This window comes from Oryctolagus cuniculus, chromosome 4 (assembly GCF_051225735.1).
Source record: "Oryctolagus cuniculus isolate XC-2025 breed Fujian yellow rabbit chromosome 4, ASM5122573v1, whole genome shotgun sequence".
Lineage (NCBI taxonomy): Eukaryota > Metazoa > Chordata > Mammalia > Lagomorpha > Leporidae > Oryctolagus > Oryctolagus cuniculus.
In genome coordinates, this window is record NC_142870.1 from 62,448,722 (window position 1) to 62,467,041 (window position 18,320).

Below are 18,320 nucleotides of genomic sequence, written 5' to 3' on the forward strand. Positions count from 1 at the left end.
AGGAAATCACTTCTGATGAGATTAGAAATAGCATTAGGTTCCCTATTTACTTTCATACCACTCTGTGATTTCCAATTATAGGACTTGTCACCATAGTGATTAAATCCTACTTCTGTAAGTAGAGAGACTCTAATTAAATAATATAAGCTACTTGAGGGCAGAGACTAGGTACCTAATGTATTCTCAGTGGCTGGCAGATGACAAGAATGGGTGGCGGGGGCCGGCGCCGTGGCTCACTTGGTTAATCCTCTACCTGCGGCACCAGCATCCCATATGGGTGCCGGGTTCTAGTCCTGGCTGCTCTTCTTCCAGTCCAGCTCTCTGCTGTGGCCTGGGAAGGCAGTGGAGGATGGCCCGAATGCTTGGGCCCCTGCACCCGCTTGGGAGACCAGGAGGAAGCACCTGGCTCCTGGCTTCGGATGGGCCCAGCTCCGGCCATGGCGGCCATTTGGGGGGTGAACCAACAGAAGGAAAACCTTTCTCTCTGTCTCTCTCCCTCACTGTCTAACTCTATCTGTCAAATAAATTTAAAAAAAAAAAAACAACGGGTGGCCAACAAGATTCCGTGAGTACATAAAGTGAACTTAACATAGTTCTGGCTTTAAGCCATATATTGACTTCCTATTCTTATATGTTCTTCCTATTCTGACATATGTGATTTTTTTATTTTTATAAAAGATTTTAGTTATTTATTTGACAGGTAGAGTTACAGACAGTGAGAGAGAGACAGAGAGAAAGGTCTTCCCTCCATTGATTCACTTCCCAAATGGCCGCAACGGCCCGGAGCTGTGCCGATCTGAAGCCAGGAGCCAGGTGCTTCTTCCCAGTGTCCCATGCGAGTGCAGGGGCCTAAGCACTTGTGCCATCCTCTACTGCTATCCCAGGCCAGAGCAGAGAGCAACCGGGACTAGAACCGGCACCCATATGGGATGTCGATGCCACAGACAGAGGATTAACCTAGTGTGCCATGGTGCCGGCCCCCAACATATGTGATTTTATAATATGATTTTATAATTAGTTACCATTTCAATTATAAATATTTATAATGATAATTATTTGACATATTTATATTTCCAGAAGTATTTAATTATAAGAAGGAATAAATTTCTCAAAATTAAAAGAAGTTGTTGGTTTTTCTAAAAAAAATCAGGGACAGACTTTCATTGCTCTTAAAGACTATTGGGGTAGATGTTTGGCTGAGTGGTTAAGATATTGCTTGGAACACCAACATGAGAATGCCTGGGTTTGAGTTTCCACTCTGTTTCCTAACCAACTTCCTATTAACACACACCCTGGGAGGCAGCAGGTGATAGTTCAAGTACTTCAGTCCTTACCACCCATGTGGGATACCCAGACTGAGTTCTGGCTTTGGCATGATCAGGTCCTCGCTATTGTAGGCATTTGGAGGAACCAGTGAATGGAATATTCTCTCTCTGTCTCTCGCTCTCTCTAGTAGTCTTGGTTTTTTTTTTTTTTTTTTTTTGACAAAGCTTTTATTTAATAAATACAATTTCATAGGTACAGCTTTAGAAATATAGTGGTTCTTTCCCCCCTACCTGCCCTCCCACCCCCACTCCCGTCCCACCTCCTACTCCCTCTCCCACCCCATTCTACATTAAGATTCATTTTTAATTATCTTTATATATAGAAGACCAACTCTACACTAAGTAAAGATTTCAACAGTTTGTACCCACACAGACACACAAAGTATAAAGTACTGTTTAAAGACAATTTTTACCATTAATTTTCATAGTACAACTCATTAAGGACAGAGGTCCTACATGGGGAGTAAGTGCACAGTGGCTCCTGTTTTTGATTTAACAATTGATACTCTTATTTATGACATCAGTGATCACCCAAGGCCACAAACTCTGTCAGTATTTAGACAGGGCCATAAGCAGAGTAGAAGTTCTCTCCTCCCTTCAGAGAAAAGTACAGAAAAGTACCTCCTTCTTTGATGGTCCCTTCTTTCCACTGGAATCTCACTCACAGAGGTCCTTCATGTTCTTTAGTAGTCTTAAAACTAAGACTACTAGATGGTCAGTTGGCATTTAAAAAGGAGGAAAATCAACTAATTTAGTAAAATTTGTATTTGCTCACCAAGGTTCAAATATATTAGAATAACATCTCTTATTTTTGAGACATTTTAAAAATTGAATGAAATATAAATTCCATAACTATAGCTATGAGATTAAGACAGAAAAGAAGTTGATGAATGACACTCTCTAGAAATTTCCTCTTGTAATGCTCTAATACAAGGATGTTACAGCCAGTCTAAGTCCCTGAGGTTCATTATTAATACATGTGGGAATAGAATGAATAACGTATAATGAGAAACCACAGGAGGAAACCCCTACCAAAGAAGATGAAGAATGATGAGACAAATTCTGAGAAAGACCGAATTCTCAAGGGTTCTGATCTAGTGAATAGATCATTACGGCAGACAGAAGTGACAAGAAGAAGGAATTAGAGACGATTTCTCAACCCTAGCTCTCTTGACTTTTTGTCCTGGATAATGCTTTGTTGAAGGGGGCAATTGGTGGATTTTAGGATATTTAAAAGCATCTTTTATCTTGACTCCATGGATGCAATAGCAAATTCATCCATTCATCCTTGAAATAGTGACACTCAAAAATGTCTCCAGACATTGCCAAATAGGCTGTTAAAATTGCTTCTGGTTCAGAATCACTGAATCAGAGAAAGCCAAAGAGGTTCGTTGATTTTAAAAAGGGCAAAAGGATACATGTTTTCTATCATGCACTGATTTATTGATTCTTTTTTAAATTAATGTATTTACTTGAGAAGCAGAGTTACAGACAGAGAGAGGGAGAGACAGAGAGAGAGGTCTTCCATCCACTGGTTCAACCCCCAAATGGCCATAACAGCTGGAGCTGGGCGAGGCTGAAGCCAGGAGGGGAGCCTCTTCTGGGTCTCCCACGTGGGTGCAGAGGCCCAAGGACTTGCACCATCTTCCACTGCTCTCCCAGGCCATAGCAGAGAGCTGGATTGGAAGTGGAACAGCTAGGACTCAAGCAGCGCCCATATGGGACACTGAAAACATGGGCAGAGGCTTACACCATGGGGCTGACCCCACTGATTCCTATTTTCATTCATTCATTCACTTAACAAGACACAGATTTAGTAACCACATTCTAAAGGTGAGTACTACACAGTTTCTCTTAGGACCTGAAAGTCTACAAGGACATAGAAAGGGCATTGCCTTTTTTATTATGGATTTACAATTATGTGAGGTGTTGGTTTTAGTGCATACTCAAAATGAACTAATAAAAGTCCCAACCTCATACAAAATTCATAGTATGCCTGGTTATGGTGGAAATACAGTGAATTAGCATTCAGCTTCTAGCATGGCTTCCTGACCTATACCAATTGGAGAGTTAAAGCTATTTTTCCCAGAACCCCGGACTACCAAGTTTCTGGGGAACAGATTGATTCTGCATTTAACTGTACTTGCATGAGAATGAATCTACAAGTGACAAAGAGCTCATCTCTTGCTGCCTGCTTCTCAAAGGCACAATCCTGGAGACTGGGTTGTCCCCAGTAGTGTTCCAGTGTGTGGCCTCCTGTTCTGTGTGGGATTGTCAGATCCCTGAATGATGGCTATGGCACTGTGCTCCTGAACCCAGTAGGTTAGGTAGTGGACTTCTAATTCCACCTTCCTACTTTGAGAGAGGGAGTAACACCCTTCCTTTGGAACTTATTCTAAAAGCCTCAGCCTTAAATCTCTAGCATCTTGATGAATATATATGGGCCTCATTCCCTGTATCACAGCTCATTTTGCTTAAAATAGCTAGAATGAGTTCTGGGTTTTTGCAAATGGAGTTTGCAAGTCTACACAACAAAGTGTAAGAGCTCAGTAAATCTATCACACACAGTGTGATCACACACCCCCAGTACGGAAACAGATCATGGTTCCTTGGGTTTAGCACCAGCTGAAGAATTTGGCTTCCATTTAGGGGCCATGCTGCATGAAAAATATGTTTGCTTTTGTTTGTGTGTTGCTGAATCGATGGAAGTAAAAATATAAGATTACACTCTAAGTTAGTGTAGTGCCAGAGATAAATATGGGTGCAATAAGAAGGTGGTACAGTCAGGGATGATTTTCTAGAGAAGCAACTGAGCTGAGTGTGTGTAGGGATGAGTCAGGGAAATCGCATTTGAGGGTGGGGAAGAGGAAAGAGAAGGCGTGGCTGAGGGTGTTTATCAGAACAGTTGAGAATGCAGAGTACATGCCAGGTGTTCATTGTAGCTGCACTGTACGCGGAGAGGTAGGCAATGTGGAGAAATCATTCGGAGAGCAGAGATAAGAGCAGGGAGAGGGGGCAATGTAACATCCTCCTCCCTCCCTCTTTCTTTCTTTCTTTCTTTCTTTCTTTCTTTCTTTCTTTCTTTCTTTCTTTCTTTCTTTCTTTCTTTTCTTTCAGAGACAGACAAGCAGAGTGAGACAGAGATATAGACAGAGAGAGAGAGAGAGAGAGAGGGATCCCATCTGATGATTCACTCCCCAAATGCCCGCAACAGTGTGGGGAGGGCAGGTGATTGTGCAAAACTGACTGAGCACTCAATCCAGGTCTCCCATGTGAATAAGAAGGACCAACTACCTGAGCCATACATTGCTGCCTCCCCAGGACACACATTAGTAGGAAGCCAGAATTAAGTAGAGCTGGCCTGATAATGCAATGCAGGTTTACTAACCAGTGACTTCATTGCTAGGCCAAATGCCTGCCCAACTTCCACATTTTCTGAAGTTTATGGGCCCACTGATTATGAGAGACCTGATTCACTTTATGAGATTTCAAGGGGAAAATGGAAACACTACACTAAATGCACACATATGTTTTAAAACTAACTAAAAATATCATCCATTTACCAAGCTAAACTCTTCTTTTTCAATTCCTTCATTGGAACTTATAGCTAACCCTTCTTGACAAATATAGAGAACATACATCCTTCTAAGCCACTTTCAGTCACTTTGCAGTTATATTTAGCTTTCTGCCAGTGCCTGTGGTCTTGACTTTTTTAAGATTGACAGTACATTTAAAGTCATATCAAATTATATTAGGATTTCTCCCTCTGCATCTCCTTTTTAGTTAAACTCAGAGTTCTGAGGGGTTATGTGTGTGTGTGCACACATGTGTGTGCATGCTTATGTGTGATTGAATTATGTTACCTTAGGTCAAACAGCTTCTCTTAAAAGTTAGCTGGAAACTTTTATCGTGTCAATATTCAATAACTGAAGAATGAGCCTGTGTAGATACAAATTAATCTCACAAACTTCTGTCTGCTTCAAAAATGTGTACAATCTTGCAAGAGAGTCAACAAATTCAGTACCTGTTTATGCTACTGCCTAGTGTATGACGGACAGTCCTCTATACACAGCATTGGTTTTCATTTCAGTGCTGCATCATAAAATTATCTTTTGTCAGAAATTCTAAGCAAAAATTTGTTCAAATCCAATTTGTTCAAATCCAATTACTCATTGTCAATACAAAAGGTTCAACTAGGAGTGACAGTAAGATGAACAGAGATCCTGATGCATGGCTTAGCTCCCATTTACTCAAGAAAACAACAACTCTCTCCTCTACCTGGAAACTGCTGTTATTTTGGCCATAGCATTTCTTGTCTTCAGAAATGGTGAAGTCCAAAGGGAAATAAGCATCTCGGGCAAATTGGAGTCTAGAACAAAGTCCAGGGTGGTCCCCTTACAGCAAAAAAGAGAAAAATCCTGTACTTTCCCTTTGGATCAGGAGATATGAAATGTGAGCTCCCTAAGCAGGAACATGGCTTGGGATGGGAGGTGGCAGTGTAAAATGAAGACAAGAAAGGGGAAGGAAGTCTTTTTGCTGTGATAAAATGGGTTATTTTATTTAAACACACACATGCAAACCAGAAAGCAAACTCTTCAGTACCAGACCCAAGGGATATGAAATATGTGGTTTTTTTAATCTCTAAAACATGCCTAATCTTCCTTTTAAATTACCATCCTGCTAATTATTGAAATTGATTTTATAATACTTTGATTTTTATGATTTAAACTACCTCCATTCATTTTAAACATTAATTTGGTGCCCCTTAGATGACTCAGTTTTTTGCCTTACAGGTTTCTGCTTCTCCTCCTTCTTGTTCCTAAAACAACATTTAGAATAGAGACTATGGGAAGGAGTGTGGCCCATGCAATCAGTGGCAGCGGGATCCTCATCCGTGCTCTGTCTCTGTCTCCACAGAAAGGTTCCTTATCTGCCACTTAACCTTTCTGACATTTGGGGATGGTGCTATGACTTTGAATCAGTATCCCTCCCCGAATGATTCAGCCCCACCACTGCCTTCTGTAGCATAATAGTACACACACATGCACACATCTGGCTTGTTCCCAATGGGGACCAGCTCCTCTGTTTAGCCTATGTCTCAAGCCACTCCACTCTCTCCAGTCAGCCCCTCTGAGAATTCTAGACTGTCCTTCAAGGGTGTGAGAATCTATCAATATCTCAGCCACAACTGAAGAACTGAAAATGGCTTAGAAATATGAATTCTGGGGCTTTTTCAGCCTAGGTAATCCTGCTGAGCTTTCTTTGTGTTTTGATGCAGTCACCCCAGCTTGGTGTAGGGAAGCCTGTGACACATCTCCTTGCTGAGTCCCACATAGGAAGAAAAGCAAAAACCCCAAGATAAATGGTGTTTCCTCAGCTTGTCTAATATACCGCACCTCTGCAGTCCAAGACAAAGCCTACAGGGTGATCAGAAGTCATCTCCTGCCAGCCTCACTCTCTGTTTCTCTCTCCTCCATTCCCTTCTTCTTGGACCACGTAAGAGTGTTTCACTTGCTATGAACCATATGTTTGCATTAGTGAGAACAGAAGCTTCTATAACAAATATATCCTATGGTATTTGTGTATTACAACAAAGGAGTTTATGTCTTGCTCCCATTGTCACGGTTCCATCCAGGTGTTCCTGGGCAAATGCCTTTCCATTTGGTTGTGCAGAGGCAAGGTCTCATACACCGTGTTTTTCCGATCTCTTGGTCTTGGAGGATGCTGCATGTAACGTTGCTATGCATCAAGCCTGGCAATGACACGAATCACTTCCACTTGTATTCCATTAGCCAGAACTCAGTCATGTGAGAATCCTCAGATGCCAATAAGGCTAAGAATTGTAGCCTTTGCATCTCAGAGGAAATGTGTGCCCCATGGAAGAAAGCTCCCTGGTACAGGTCAGACCCAAATGAAAATCTTCTTTACACTAAAAAGGAACCATTAAATTCTGAGCTCTTTGGTCACCATTTTTAATATTCTGAAGGAATTTTAATGATCCTTTTCTATAAAGCCTGATCTTATAATTTAATGTCTTGCTTAAAGTCCTATTTTGAACTTCAGAGACTGCAAGTAACCCTTTTTCTTCTGATTCAATATGTGTAGTCCCACACAATAAACTTCCTTCAAAGTAATGCATATATTTAAGTAGACCAAAGTGTGAAATATTAAAACAAAACAACACTTTCAAAATATTATCTCTTAAGTAAAATTACCATAGCACTGAATGCTGCTTTTGAGAATTGAGCTTACACAGAAGGAGGCCAGCAGTCTGCTCTCAAACACCACAGGACAAGCTTGGGGTCAAATAGATGTTGAAATCCTCAGCTCTCAGGCCAGCTCATTGTTATCAAATACATCCTCCTTGTTTATCAGGCTTTGCCTCAGCAAGACCGCCCTAACCTTTGACCTTGGAGTGGTCTTGATAGGACTTGCTACAAGTTCAGATTTTTATCCCAAAGTCTGTTAGGAGAGTGGGATAAATAGATTTTCATTTCTTTTTGGAGAATAGAACTTGAAACCTGGCACAAAGTATATGGCAGCAACCCATACAATAAACAATAAGGATCAGAATTTTACTAATTGGTATGAATGAGCTATCAATGAGAAGGGCAACTAGTTGTGAGACTAGGGGAAAAGACCACATTGATGACTGCCAGATTTCTAATCTGAAAGACGTGGAGAATGGTGGTGACATTCTTCAAGACACAGGAGCAGTGCATTGAGAGTTAAGAAATACGATGATCAAAAAGAAAGCAAATAGGATGAGTTCAGGGAGCAAGCTTTTGGCGCAGCAATTGGGACACTGCACCCTACAGCAGAGCGCCTGGGCTTGAATTCCACCTCTGCTCCCAATTCCTGCTTCCCATTGGTGCACACCCTGACAGGCAGCAGGCGATGACTCTGGTAGCTGGGTCCCTGTCACCCATGTGGGAGACCCTGATTGAGTTCCCTGCTTGTGGCCCAGTCACAGCTGTTGTGGACATTTGGGAAGTAAACCAATGGATGACAGATCTCCATCTATCTGTCTGTCTGTCTATCTATCTACCTACCTACCTACCTACTTATCATCTGTATAACTATAATCATCATTATCTATCTTTGTTTCTTTGCTTTTTAAATAATTTTTTTAATTTTTGAAGTTCCCCCTACTAACTATCAAATTGACTATCAAATTATAGGGTTCCAGTTGCCTCTTCTATAACCTGAACTTGGATGACTTCTATTTTATTTTATTGTATTAAAGATTTATTTATTTATTTGAAAGACAGAGTTTACAGAGAGAGATAGAGAGATAAAGAGATATTCTAGGCACTGATTCACTACCCAAATGGCTGCAATAGCCAGAACTGGGCCAGACTGAAGCCAGGAGCAAGGAGATTCTTCCAGGTCTCCCGAGTGGGTGCAGAGGCCCAAGGACATGAGCCACATTCCACTGCTTTCCCAGGCATATTAGCAGGGAGCTGGATCAGAAGTGGAGCATCAGAACTCAAACTAGTACCCATTTGGGATGCCAGAATTACAGACGACAACTTTACCTGCTATGTCATGGTGTTAGCCCCCTTTCAAAAATTTTTTTAAAAATAAATTTAAATTTTTAAAAACCCAGAAGTATGATGAGTTCAATTGTAGATATCCTGGGTTTGAATCTAAGGAACATCAAATTAAAAGATGTTCATTAGTCACTTTGATATATGGATCTGGAGTTTAGAAAATATAGAAAAATATATGGCAGTCAGCATCATAAGAATGGATAAGTGCAAGCCCCTCTCCAAAACCATGTGAAATGAAAAGAGAAGAGGAATGAAAAAGAGACCTAAGGAACATCAACATTTAAAGACTGTTCAAGGCAGAAGAAGCAGACAAAGTTCAAAATTAAATATCAGAGGAATAAGGGAAAGAGAAAAAAAGAATAATCAAATTCACAGAATCTTCAATTGAATAAACTGGTTTGAAAGGAATATGAGCTGTTTTAAAGATTTTATTTACGGAGCTGGCGCTGTGGTGTAGTGGGTAAAGCCACCGCCTGCAATGCCAGCATCCTATATGGGCACCAGTTCGAGACCCAGTTGCTCCACTTCCGATCCAGCTCTCTGCTAAGGCCTGGGAAAGCAGTAGAAGATGGCCCAAGTCCTTGGGTCCTTGCACCTTCATGGGAGACCCGGAAAAAGCTCCTGGCTCCCAGCTTTGGATCGGCACAGCTCCAGCTGTTGCGGCCAATTGGAGAGTGAACCAGCGGATGGAAGACCTTTCTCTCTCTCTCTGTCTCTCCTCTCTCTGTGTAACTCTGACTTTCAAATAAATAAATAAATCTTAAAAATATATATATTTACTTATCTGAGAGGTAGAGTTACAGCCAGAGAGAGGGAGAGACAGAAAGAAAGGTCTTCCATCCGCTAGTTCACTCCCCAAATGCCTGCAGTGGCCAGAGATGGGCCAGGCTGAAGCCAGAAGCCAGAAGCCTCCTCTAGGTCTCTATGTAGGTGCAAGGGCCCAAGTATTTGAGCCATCATCTAGTGCTTTCCCAAGCCATAAGCAGAAAGCTGGATCAGAAGAGGAGTAGCTGGGACACGAATCGGCAATCATATGGGATGCCAGTGCCACAGGCAGCGGCTTTACCTGCTACACCACAACACCAGCCCCAGGGATATGAGTTTTTAAACCAGCCTTGCTTATGGAGTGCTGGTGACGCTGAGCTCATTTCATCCAGATTTTCCCTTCCCCTAATCTGACCGAAGTTTTCAAGCACCCATTCTTTGGTGGGTGCTGAAAACTGTGAGAAAGAAGGACTTATTCACACCCTGCAGTGGGGCAGATATTAGCTTACAGAAAAGCCTTGCACATGGATAGGGACGAACACTCCTGGACAGTCACCAGGTAAAGTCCTAGAGAAATCACCACTGGTTTCCAATGACACAGCAACAGCAGAGTCCCTGGGTGGCGAGGACACAGACCCCACTAGCAAAGCCCTTGGACCCCTGACAATGCCTTTTAAGTGGCAGTGAGGGTCCTTCTCTGAGACAGACTCCTTCCTGATTGGACTCGTGCTTTTTGGTCCAGCCATTTGCTTCTCAATCCGTAAGTTCTCTGTCCATTTCCTCCGTCTTTCTCCATCTGCAATACAGGCTTAGGGAGATAGTTTTCGTTTGGGGCACCATGAAAAAGAAGCTTTGCTCTCATTTGTGCTCCTCAAGGAATTGAAGGGTTTGCTTTTGTTTTTGTTTTTGTTTGCTCTAAAAACAGACGCTTTTGGTTTCTCTTTCCCACCTTGTCATGTCTGTGCCCTAAATCACTGAGCTTAGTTAGCTAACTGAACTGCTTGAACTGAGGGTGCGAGGCAATGTCAGAGGGAAATATTCTATCAGTGGGAAAACGTTATTATGACATAAAATATTAGACTGATTTTTAAATCTGGATAGTGTTGAATGGATGACTTTTGGACATAGTATACAAACAACATCATTTGTCTGACAAGATAAAATAACAATAGCCAAAAGTCTAAGGGACAAAGCAGAGCTTTGTCTTCCTTCTGAAGGAACACTCAAGATAAAGTATTAAATTCTTACCGATGCAGATTGTTCCAGGGCCAAATCTCCCCTCCATCCCAAGAGTGGATTCGTTACTTTCAGTTGGACACTGTCTCTTTGGGGACCATTGTGGTGCAGATTTGTGTGAAAGCTGAGTTTCCTTCTAATAAGGAGATATTGCAGAAGGACTCATGTCCTCATTACACAACACTGTCTCTGGACTCTGAAACCTACTTTAAGCAGAACTTTTTGGACAATGTTACTTTTTTTCCATCACATTCTTTTGTACTTCAAGAAAAATAAGAAATAATAATTTATATCACAGGGAAAATATTTTAAAATACAGAAAGTGGAGGCAAATGTAAGCTAATAGGATTTTCTTAATTATAGGAGCAACTGAATGTAACAATGTAATGGTCAGGAACATTAACTTTGGAGCCCAATTGCCTGGACTGAAGTCGTTAAATTGCCAGCTCCATGGCATTGGACATGTTTTCTATCCTCTCTATTCCTTGATTTCCTCATCTAAAAAATCAGTAACAATTCCTGCCTCACAGTATTGGAAAATCATTAAGATTTTTAGGACACTGCTTGGCACATGCTAGGCATTCAGTATCTATGGACTATTATTTTACATTCTCCAAAATCTTTCAGCCTATTATTGTTTTATCTTATTTTCTTCCATTCCAAGGATAATAATTGCTAAATAACAATGCAAATGATGATAATGAATTTATAATAGGCCTAGGGGCCAGCGCTGTAGCACAGTGGGTTAAAGCCCCAGTCTTCAATGCCAGCATCCCGTATAGCTGCCGGTTCAAGTCCCAGCTGCTCCACTTCCCATCCAGCTCCCTGCTAATGAGCCTGGGAAAGCAATGGAGGATGGCCCAAGTCTCTGGGCCCCTGTACCCACATGGGAGACCTGGAAAAAGCTCCTGGCTCTTGGCTTTGGATTGGCTCATCTCTGGCCCTTGCAGCCAACTGGGGAGTAAACCCAAAGATGGAAGACCTCTCTTTCTGTCTCTACCTCTCTCTGTAACTTATCTTTCAAATAAATAAAGTAAAATCTTTGAAATATATACTATATAAGTATACCATATAAGTAATTATATATATGTATATATGTATATGTATGTATGTGTGTGTGTATATATATATATATATATATATATTAGGCCTAAAAGGAGGATCCAGGTTTTTGCTTCAGAGTGGCATGGGTATCTTGGAAAGACATCATTGGAGAGATGAACTCCACTCTGACAAACTACAAAAGAAACAAAATTCAACATAAAATAAGACACAGTTCTCAATAACTAATTTGACTCACATTGTAATTAGTTCACACAACCTTATTCTAAAATTTACCCCAAAGTGTTCATTTTAGTGGCTACAGGGAGAAACAATTTACATAAGATCTACTATTTTAATGTATTTTCGTAGAAGATGGGAAAGCAATTAATCCATTTAATTCAGTAACAAAGTCATTCCAATAAAAGTAGGAATGATTATTAATCTAGCATCATCAGGAATATTTTTTAAAGATTTATTTATTTATTTGAGAGGCAAGTTACAGAGAGAGGGAGAGACAGAAAGAGGTCTTAAATCTGCTGGTTCACTCCCCAGATGACCACAACAGCTGGAGCTGGGCCAGTCCAAAGCCAGAATCCAGGAGCTTCATCCAGGTCTCCCATGCGGATACAGGGGACCAAGCATTTGGGCCAACTTCCACTGCTTTCCCAGGCCATCAGCAGGGAGCTGGATCAGAAAACGAGCAGCCAGAACTCAAACTGGCACCCATATGGGATGCCAGCCCCACAGGTAGAGGCTTAACCTACTGTGCCAAAGAGCCAGCCCCATCAGAAATATTTTAAACCTTATTTTGACAATGTCAGTGGGGAGAAAATAAAGAGTAAGCAACTGAGTCTAAGGTTAGAGATTATAGTCAGACTGCTACTGTAATGGAGTTTTCATTACAAATTAAAAGGGACAGAGGATTCTAACACAGAGGATTAGCCACTCTGACACTTAGGCCCAAAAGGCTAAGGAGAAATATCCTTAATATTAACCTAACACAGTGACCTCATTACTCTTTAGTCAGTGTAATCCTTAGCCATTAGCTGAGATATAGATTTTTGTACATGAGGGTATTGTTCTCCTTGTGAAATAAATGCCTTCAGAAATATTTCTAAAAACTTATTATAAAAGCTTTCTGATGAAGCTGTAGGGTAGTGGCAAGAATGTGGAGGTAGACAGAATGCTATTTTTAAGACTCTAAAATGACTTTCTGATGCAGAAAATAAAATAGTTTGACTCGGACTTTGGATTTATAGATGGCTTTCTTGTTGAAACAGGACAAACTTCTTTCTTGAGGAATTCTATATTTAAATGAAAAGATTAAAGTTTTTGTTGGGCAGACTCATAGAATGACAAATGCCCTAAACAGCACTCTGGCCTCAGTATCAACCCCAAGGCATTCGGATCTAGCTAAAAAGCCCATGAGAGTTTCTCAGCCATGGAAAGCCAAGACACTGTGGCAAAAAATGACCTAAATGAAAGATCTCTGTGAGTGAGATCCCAGTGGAAAGAACGGGTTATCAAAGAAGGAGGTACCTTTCTCTGAAGGGAGGAGAGAACTTCCACTTTGATTATGGCCTTGTCTAGTAACATCGGAGTTTGTGAACTCAAGAGGCTTCCATAGCGTTGGCAGCTTACGACAAGAACCTCGAGTGATTATTGACATCATAAATAAGAGTGCCAATTGTTAAATCAACAACAGGAGTCACTGTGCACTTGCTCCCCATGTAGGACCTCTGTTTTAATGTGTTGTACTATGAGAATTAATGGTAAAACTAATCTTCAAACAGTACTTTATACTTTGTGTGTCTGTGTGGGTGCAAACTATTATAATCTTTACTCAGTATAGAGTTGATCTTTTGTATATAAAGATAATTAAAATCAATCTTAATGAAGAATGGGATGGGAGAGGGAGTAGGAGATGGGATGGTTTGTGGGTGGGAGGGTGGTTATAGGGGGAAGAACTGCTATAATCCAAAAGTTGTACTTTCTAAATTTATATTTATTAAATAAAAGTTTTCTATTAAAAAAATAAAGCTGCTGTTGGGTAAGGTCAAGGTATTTTGATAAAAGGTGACCAGGTGTATGTGTATAGTACATATGTATTATAAAAGTGTATGTGGTGTGTGCTTTATTCATGTGGATGTATGCATGGCTGTATGTACATCTTTCTTTCATGACGCACACCCATGGTTTACCAGCTCAAGGGAGATGCGATGTGGATTGCTCTCAGCTCAGGTCTGTCCAGTAGATGTGCTCAGGGAAAGGCAAAAAACTTGATGAAGTTTATATTCTTGCTGAGATCAGCCCGTATCCAGTGACTAGTCAAGCTGTGGGTACAAAAGTCAAACCAATTTGCCTCAATTCACAGCAATGTTAAAGGCTCTCCCAGCTACAGAGCTCCCTGTGGCGGGAGCCACAGCAAGCTTTTGTTAACATGTGTGCGTTGCCCTCTCTGCTTCTCGTAGGGGTTTGCACTGGAGAGTCACCCCAATTAACTTCCTGAACACAAATCTCTATCTTAAAGCCTGTCTCCAAGGAACCCAAAGTAAGACATGATAGCTGTTACTATCATTTTAAGCTAAAGCTTGGTTTACTGACGTAAATGTTGATGGGCGATGAAGGTGTGATGAATTCCTGAATTTAGTCAAGCTACTCATTGATATATACCAATAAAAAACTAAGATATTTGCTTATTATTTCGCTAGCCCAATACCTTGTGTGTCTTTTCCCAGGGCAGAATCCCAGACAAGTGTCTAAATCATTATGCCCATCACTCTTCCAACCACCTAGCCAATTATCACCACCATCTTTGAAAGACAGAAGTCTTAGGATTTAATGATCCTTCAGAACAGAAGGATTCGTATCAGGACCAGGCCAATAATGTTGCAGGAAAGGATAGTTGATAGAACAGAACAGTGTATCTTTCTAAAATAGACAAAATACTGTACTTAAGAAAAGCAGTAGGTGACAGAGAAATCCAGCAAAGTGTCATCAGGACATGTCAACCATGGAATATAAATTGAGAATAGGTGTAACTGAGAAATCAAAGCACACAGGCAGTTTATAAGAGATTTAGAAGCAACAGAGGCATGAAACTGAGGTTCAGAGCTAGGTTCCAGCCCACACAAGTGAAGGCCCTAGGCTCAAGCTTGATGAAAGAGTAAGTATCTAAACAAGAGCCACCATTTGACTCTTTCTAGAGTGACATGAGGACACTAAAAGCTGGGACGTGGGCTCTCACCAGATACCAAATCTTCCAGTGCCTTGATCTTGAACTTGTAAGTCTCCAGATATGTGAGAAATGTTTGTTTGTTTGTTTGTTTGTTTTTAAATTACCCAGTCTCTAGTATTTTTTATAGCAAACCAAGCATCCTAAGACAAAGGGAGTAAGGCTGGCACTGTGCCATGATAGGCTAATCCTCCGGCACCCCATATGGATGCCCGTTCTAGTCCTGGCTGCTCCTCTTCCAATCCAGCTCTCTTCTCTGGCCTGGGAAAGCAGCGGAAGATGACCCAAGTGCTTGGCCCCTGCACCTGTGTGGGAGACCCAGATGAAGCTCCTGGCTCCTGGCTTCAGATCCAGCTTCAGCCATTGCAGCCATCTGGGGAATGAATCAGTAGATAGAAGACCTTTCTCTCTGAATCTCTCTCTCTTTCTGTAACTCCACTTCTTTAATTGAAAAAAAAAAAATACAAAGGGAGAGTGGATATTTTGGGAAAAGCAGAAAACCCATTCTTGCTAAGGAATTTTGAAAAACCTTCTGCAAAGAAACTGTAGGTGTATGAGGAAATGAGAATCCGTACACCCCACTTATTGCTGGTGAGAAATAACTTCCTCCACAAGAGTACAGAATTGGCAGATTCTCCCAAATGTAAACCCCTGGAGGCCTTCCAAAAGGACTGATAGTTTATTCTCGACATTTATGCACCAGCCTGAAGAGGTTTAAGCTCATTAGATTTTTCCCCTGCGGTTCTGATAAAATAAAAAAAAAATCTACTGAGCCTAATCTACATTGGTTTAAACACACATAAAGAGATTAACTCAGAAGATAATGATGATGGTATCTTATGTGTGTTTTACATTTGATAAAACTTGATCACCCATTATCTCCCTTGAAGAATGCTATGTATGTTACCTATATTTTATGAACGTGAAAATGGAAGCTGGAGGTGACACTCTAAGCGGCATGTTATCAGGAGGTGTCAGAGCGGGGACAGAAACAGAGGTGCCCCGATTCCTAGAATAATTGTCATCACACCGTTCTGTTGAACCTCCGAAAACCTATCACACCAAGACAGAGTAGATATCCTGTGAATATTCAGTAAATGTTAATTAAAGGAACTCTGTGATTAGCATGGCTCAACTGCAAATGACATTTTCTGCCACCTAGTGGATTACTAGACCCAAGCAGTGAGGACACCTTTGGGAGGTCAGATGTCAAACACAAAACTGTTTGGAATACAGATTTTCTAAGAGTCTTCACAGGTATACACTCCAACAGATTGCTTCTTCGGGAAGCAATGCAGATGCTTCAGCATCCAGTAGCCTTGTTTCTGTGTATGCATGTGTATGCTTGTGCAATGCGTGGTTGTGCACCCATGTATTTCAGCACAAAAGATTTTTCCATATTGATTATATCCACGGGGCTGCTCTTCAGATGCAGCTTCCTTATTTGGAGAAAGGTATGAGTTCTGGGAGGTTAATATGCTTATGTTGAGTCAACAGAAATTCTCTGTTATTCTTTACAGGGTATCTTGCCTAAAGACTTGCTTATATTTCTTATACTTTCAGGTATTTTTCCCTCCTATGAATTTCCTTATGTATACTTAGTGCATACCTAGTTAATTGAGGGTTTCAAGCCCCAGTTAATTGAGGTTTAACATATGTGACTGTTAGTAATCAGTCACCCACTTCTCCTGACGCAAGCTGTGAGACAGTTTAAGAAACATTGAAGTGTATCTAGATTTACAAGTCCAATTGTGTCATAAATATAATTACTTTTAATTATAATTATATATATGAAATATAACACACTTGGTTCATGTGGCTTTATGGTTTACAGCTTTCTTTTACATACCCCCACAGCAAATTTTGTGCAACATTTATGTGACCTTTGAATCATTCCCACTTATTTCTCTGCCTAGGCTACTGAGTGGCTCACAAATTCTTTCCTCTGGTATGTTACAAATACAGCCTACAAACTTCAGAAATCTGCTTACCATGCAAAAAGATCCAGCTTGAAGTTTTAAAAATCTAAAAATGGACACTAATAAGTGATCTGAGTTCTGTGAAGTCTCTAAAATTCCAGAGTGGGGCCGGCGCTGTGGCGTAGCAGGTAAAGCAGCCGCCTGCAGCACCGGCATCCCTGGGCGCCTGTTCGAATCCCAGCTGCTCCACCACTTCTTTTTTTTTTTTTTTTTTTTTTTTTTTTTTGACAGGCAGAGTGGACAGTGAGAGAGAGAGACAGAGAGAGAGAAAGGTCTTCCTTTGCCGTTGGTTCACCCTTCAGTGGCCGCTGCGGCTGGCAGCGCTGATCCGATGGCAGGAGCCAGGTACTTCTCCTGGTCTCCCATGGGGTGCAGGGCCCAAGCACTTGGGCCATCCTCCACTGCACTCCCTGGCCACCGCAGAGAGCTGGCCTGGAAGAGGGGCAACCGGGACAGAATCCAGCGCCCCGACCGTGCTCCACTTCCAATCCAGATCTCTACTGTGGCCTGGGAAAGCAGTAAAAGATGGTGCAAGTCCTTGGGCCCCTGTACCTGCATGTGAGACCCAGAAGAAACTCCTGGCTCCTGGCTTCAGATCGGATGAATAAGATTACAAAGTAATTCGGCTCTGTATGCGTATATCTTCATTAAAAGGTAAATGCACAATTGGATTCATTTGATGGAATTACCTTACCTGTAGAGAATCCTATTTGGCAATCACAAAATCTTAACTTAGGGAGTAATTTCAGAAATGTACTTAAAACAAGATGAGGAAAAGCCAGGTTGTTTCCACTTACTTGTTGCTATTTGTTTTCTTTGATGAGTGTTGTTAATTTCAATAAACCACTTAATACAGTGAACGATGAACACGCTTACTGTAAGATGCACTGGTATTACGTAGGACCCAGTCACTGCTCACCTTACCCAGGACTTAGAATTGACTTTCAGTCAACTAATTGTACTGCTAGGACTGACTTGTCAGTGTCATTTTACTTTCATAAGTTTTGCTGTTCTTGATGTATGTACATTTGCTTTAACTCAGTTGTATCTTCTAATCTGCTCTTTTCCTGCCATCATCTATCATTGTTTTACTTTGTTATTTTCACAGATTCTTAAACATTTTTATTTCTGATGTCTTGGATATTTTATGAATAAAGTTTTCACTGAGAATCACATATTAAAC